Here is a 6,000-nt window from a genome sequence, read left to right on the forward strand (position 1 = left end):
TTGATCTGATGTATTGATCAAATAGTAAAAACTTAGTTGGAGCCAGAGCTAGATATAGAGAATTCTTTGGGGGATCCAGAAAGCTTTATGATATTTATGCTAAATTGTACTAGTTTGTAATTCTTGACCAGTAATTTGATGCTTATTCATGCAATCCAATGGGTAACATTCCATTCACTATTCTTAATTCTATACAAAGTAGATGCAAGCGATCATCAGCTAGTAACAGATAATATATGAAACATAAAATCCACTATTCTTCGAATTTTCAAAATTCCAGAACATCCAATACATTCTTTGTCTGTGTGTATGTAGGACTCTCGAGCACATTCATGGCAACTCTGGGGCAGTGAGCTAAAAGAACTCGACCTCAAGTTAACAATGCTCAGAAAGTTGCCTTGAGCATGGACCCTTAAACATTCACTAACTTTCTCTGCAAACATCTCATTGTGAAGATCAGCCCTAAAGTGCACATCTGGTGGTGCACAGTTTAAGCACAGGCAGAAACTGAGACTTCTAGTTTCTCTCTCTGAGCTTTCCAGACACACCCTTGATGGGTAGGTACCTACTCACCTTCATAAAAGAATCAGGGATCATCCACAGAAGGTCGAGTGAGACAGAAATGTAAATTCTAAGTAACACTATAAAGAATCATATCACAAACACACCAGATTTGGAATTTTTTTTTAAAAGGCAACCACCATTATATGTTATTAACTTCCCGGAATTCTCTACATTATTCAAGATAGAGTGCTGGGTTGTTTAAATATTAAGGGATAATGTAGTTGAAAGAATCACAATTAAGGTATTAGGAATGAAGTCATTACCATTACACATTATTTCATCAGAATTTCCTTAAATTATTTGTGAAAGATCTTGCTGATAGGATGCTCAGTATATGAAAGGCTGTAGATTTTTATCTCAATGAGGTAGAAAGTGCAGTATTCAAGACTCAAGATTCAGGAGCCAATGCCACCTGGTTTGAATCTTGGATCTGCCACTTACCACCGGTGGCTTGAACATGTAAAACCTCTGTCTATGCCTCAGTTTCTACATCTGGAAGATAGGGATAATAGTAATACATACCTAATGGAGTTGAAAAAATTAGTGAATTAGTAAGCCTGAGGCAATTGGAACATACACGAGATGTACTAAGCACCCGATTTATAGTGTCTATTATCAGCATTGCCCTTATAATTTGTGTGAGGTTGATTTATTCATGGTCATCATATAATTTATTAAAGAACATTCTTCTTTAAACCTCCCTTTCACGGTATCTGAAAGCCAAGTTTTAGTCTTTAGCTTAAAATATACTTTCTTAATAATTATAAAAAAGAAGTAGGTATTCATGGGGACTTGAAAACACAAACTTATTTATGCTACAATTTGACAACAACAACAACGACACACACACACACACGCGGAGGCACAGAACAGTAACACCTCATAGCCCAATGCCAGAAGTTCCCCCACAGGGGATTTGCTATAAAGGAAGCTAAATGTGACCCAATATTCTAGTGAGAGACCTTACCATTCAGAACAGAATAACCTGAGAACAAAATAATGCAGAAAGCAGCCCTGAGGTTCCTTTGTCTTTCCTCGGGTAAAATCAATTCTGTTATTATCCACAGTTGGGTATAGAATGGCATATGAACAGCGTGGCTTCAGCCAGCAAGACCTCTCAGAGAGTGGGTTGCATGGGTAATATTCCACACCCTGATTTACTCAGCCTTGTCAAGAGAGAAAAGGGGAGATCCATCTTAGGTAGGAAAATTTATTCCAAGGAAGTATTAAGACACTAGGAAAGACAAGAGAGAAGAAAAACCAGAGCAAATTCATATAGAATCAAATACGCTCAGCCTCGGACATAGAGTCCGATGGGCAAGGACGAATATCTTCCTCTCTGCTCTTTTAGAGGAAGATAGTTTAGCCACATTTCCTATTTGTGGGAGGGAAATGGACCATGTACATGATGTTGCACGTCAGAGCGAAACAGAAAAAGTTTTCTGAGGAAAGTAAGCAGGCACGTGAATGTGACATTGTGGACCCCATAAAATAGACCAGAAATGACTGAAAGCAAGAAAATGACGGTCTTTCTTAAAACTACAACAATTAGGCAATTGAGCTAACTAATAGGATCTGAGAAGGTGTAAATAAGTTTTTTTTTTTTTAATTACCAAAGGGAGTGAGAAGATAAATTTCAGCCTGAATGAAAGAAGGTAAATGATTCCTCCCCAAAGGCAGAGCCAAAATTTCTCAGATGTGCTTCCCCTTAAAAGAGATAGAAGTAAAATATACGAAGCAAGATGACATAATGTGCTGTTGCCTAAATGTAGGCAATGAAAGTATCCTATTCTAAAGACCAAGTTGTGAGTAACTGGATGCAAGATAAAGCAAAAATATAGAAAAGGCCACTCATAACAGAAGCATAAAAATGCAGTGTGTGCAAAAGTGCTGAGAAAGGTACAGTTGTGCAGAACTGATTAATACGGAGAGCGGTGAACAGAACAGAGTGGATTTGCAGAGATTAGGATGTAGCAAGCTTTGTCCAGAAGATTGTATAAAGTTCTTATTGGTCCTGAATCTGAAATCAGGTAAAAAATTCACCTCCCATCACAAAAGACCCCCGTGAGCTTTTGGTATATCTTAGTCAAGCAACTTATCTTTTCCCATAAGCCATTTAAAAGACACAATTTACAACCATATTTGTATTCTCCTAGGCAAATCATTCCCTGTAGCATCTCTCCTTTTGGGTGAGGGTCGGGGGAGGAAGCACATGGTGCTATATTTTTGATGTTACACATGACAGAGACCTTAAAGAGAAGAAAGCAATTTCATCCATAAGAGCTGAGCTCTGGGAAAACACAGAGCTTCATAAAACCTAAAGGTCAGCTTTCAAGGTGAGCAAGAACAAGAGTCAGAAATGTGAAATTGCCAAGTGGGTGTCAAGAACTTGGGCATTTGTATTTCCAAACTCTGAGGACTCCACCCCAAAGGTTGTTCCAACGCGAAGGGCATTGCCACTTCTCCAGGTTCCAGGCAACAGAAGATAAGTTTTTGAAGGAATGAAAGAGAAAAAAAAAAAAAATCCAGCCTACAGAGCCCTCAAGAATCCCAAACCAAACGTTTGAGAAGCACCGCAGTACAGGCAACAACTGACCATCCCCCACGTGTGGGCACAAGGGAGCTCTGCAGGCTGTGGGCTCCTCCTGGGCAACAGCGAGGTAAAACCAGAGACCGTCATTAAAGAGGCAGTGACGGGTGTAGCCCTCCGAGGCTATGAGAGCTGCTCAGCTGAGGGCCGGTGGTCCCTCCCTTGTTCTAACCCGAGGGTTCTACGGCCACTTCTGTTGGCAGTGCCCTAGCTCCTTCCGTGGCGACTCTGAAGATCCTGATGCCAGGGGAGGTGTTTGTGTCTCCAGTGATAAACAGGTCGGGAAAAAATAGTTCTTTGACCTTTACCAAAGTAGACATCTATGCCAGGATTCAGAAACAGAAGGTACAGGGGCAGAAAGAAGCCAAAGGCCTCCTGCAGCTGTGTTCATAGATCACTCCTACCCGGTGCTCCTGGGAGCAAATGATGACTAATTAGGCGGGCATGGCAGAAAAATAAATATAAAAAGGAGCTGGTATTTTTAGGAATGCAAATGCAACTCAAATCAGGCAACCTTAGCCAATGACCGTTCTCAAACCTTTCACTTGTTGCAAGAGGGGAGAAGGAAAGATCTGCAAGCAATCCAGCATTGGCTCAGAAGCCAAGGGAGTTGCTGGGGCTGTGGGAAAAATCACTACGTACCTCTGGGAGCCGCAGGCCCGTCTGCTTCTTTCTTTCATTTTGACTTCCTTGGTGCACTTTTCCCTGTGGCTTTTAGGGAAATTTATAGAAGAAGGAGAAGAAGGAAAAGAAAAAATACACACAGATACTGACATACACACACACGTGTGCATGTTTATTATGTTCTTTTCTATAAATGGAAATAGAGACAAAAGGAGGAAAGTCTAATTTGCGGTTCAGTTTTCCGGCCTCAGTTCTGGCTCACCAATGAATCTTCTTATATACAAAGCTGACTGGAGGGAGGGGGGGGATTGAATAACAAATTTATGTGATACAATCACATCATTTACAATCACATAATGGACCATATCCCAATTTTCAAAAGGCATAAAGTATCCTCATTAATACGATAAGTGCAGCAGTCAAATCAGCACTGTGATTTTATCAGGGTTTTTGACTGTACATGAATTAGAATGTAAAATGCATACAGAATTTTTAATGGGAAGGCTTTAACATTCACTGAATGTATTTCTTACTGTCATTTGCATCACATTAAAGTGAAATTCTACATAAAAGGATAAAGAGAATGTGTCCTAAATTACAGTTTTTCCATAGTTGTCATGTCCACACATAGAAAAATCTGATTCATAAGCTTAAACATGATCCTAAATCTGAAAAGGCTGCACCATTTCCCTATTTGTTTGTGGGGTTTATGCGGCTGTCAGGACTGGGTCGAACTCTGTAAGGTCAGATTGTCAGGACAAAGCTAATAAAGATCATGGGGTGGGGGGGCAGGGAGAGGATGATGGTATTCACTGTCTCTTACCCTAGTACGTTATTAATCCTGTGACTGCATTTCTCATTCCGTTCCAGACTACTACAAAGTCACTCATGTTCCTTAGAAGTATTTTGTTGCATCATATAAAGCTTCTGTCTTCCATCTGATTCACTTGAATAGAGTTTATGGACCTAGACAGAATGCTGTGTAAGTGCAACTTTGCATATTCTGCCCTGAGTGAGTTATATATATATTGTTATGTACACAGCATATAACGTGAACGCTAGCTTCATACAAAACCTGTGCGTGTCTGCTTGTGTGCTGAAATATGATCCAGATGTCAGAAGTTAGTCTCAAGCTAATGGCAGTTGGGAACGTGTGCTTGGCGGCTTCTACACACTGAGGCAAAAAAAAAAAAAAAAAAAAAGCAACCTGTCATTTCTCATTAACCTCACATCACACACAGAAGTCAATGATTGGTACATAACAATTGATGCAGAATCCTAGGAGTCTGAGAAAGAGTGTTTGGCTTCCTCAAAGAGACCAAGGTATCACCTGCCCGGCTAAGACGACAGACTAGGGCTGGTGAGTACCTGCTGCAAACATACTGACCACCTGCCCCCTGACAGGCACACCTGCTCCGCATGTAGGAATTCACACTCGGAATGACACAGATTTGCTACCATTTTACAGTCTGGGAAGAGGATGCTACCTTTCACCCAATAGAAAGACATGCACGGAACTTGGAGTGAAATAGTTGGAACTCGCAACAAATCCTGCAAGTGCTTTTTGCTCCTAGAAAAAAGCATTTTATGTATGCACGTGGCACCAGCCCACATAGAATGAATGGCTTTCAGGATGGCCAGTTTATCCATTTTAATTGTTTTATCTTTAATACTTTGTTTAATCACTTTATCTTTGATACAGATCAAAGGCTGTATAGAATAGCATTTGGCATCGATGGCCACATATTGCAGTTAATTCCGGTTCCTCCTCCTTGAATATATATAGATTATAGATTTTATCTATATTGTATACCATTGTTAGCAAAATGCATCAATATCCTTCCATATCTAGAAACAGGTTTTTTGTTGTTGTTGTTTAAAGATTTTATTTATTTATTTGCCAGAGAGAGAGCGAGAGAGCGCGCACAAGCAGGGGGAGCGGCAGGCAGAGGGAGAAGCAAGCTCCTCGCTGAGCAAGGAGCCCGATGCGGGACTTGATCCCAGGATGCTGGGATCAGGACCTAAGCCAAAGGCAGACCCTTAACCAACTGAGCCACCCAGGCATCCCTTGAAACAGTTTTTAAAACATTTATAATGATGACAAATGTTACCCTAGGCCCCTTTATTTTCTTTCTTCTTTCCCCTCCCTCCCTCCTTACTCAGCCTGCCTGCCTGCCTTCCTTCCTTCCTTCCTTCCTTCCTTCCTTCCTTCCTTCCTTCCT

This window comes from Mirounga leonina, unplaced genomic scaffold (assembly GCF_011800145.1).
Source record: "Mirounga leonina isolate KUSES-001 unplaced genomic scaffold, KU_Mleo_1.0 Mir_125, whole genome shotgun sequence".
Taxonomy (NCBI): Eukaryota; Metazoa; Chordata; class Mammalia; order Carnivora; family Phocidae; genus Mirounga; species Mirounga leonina.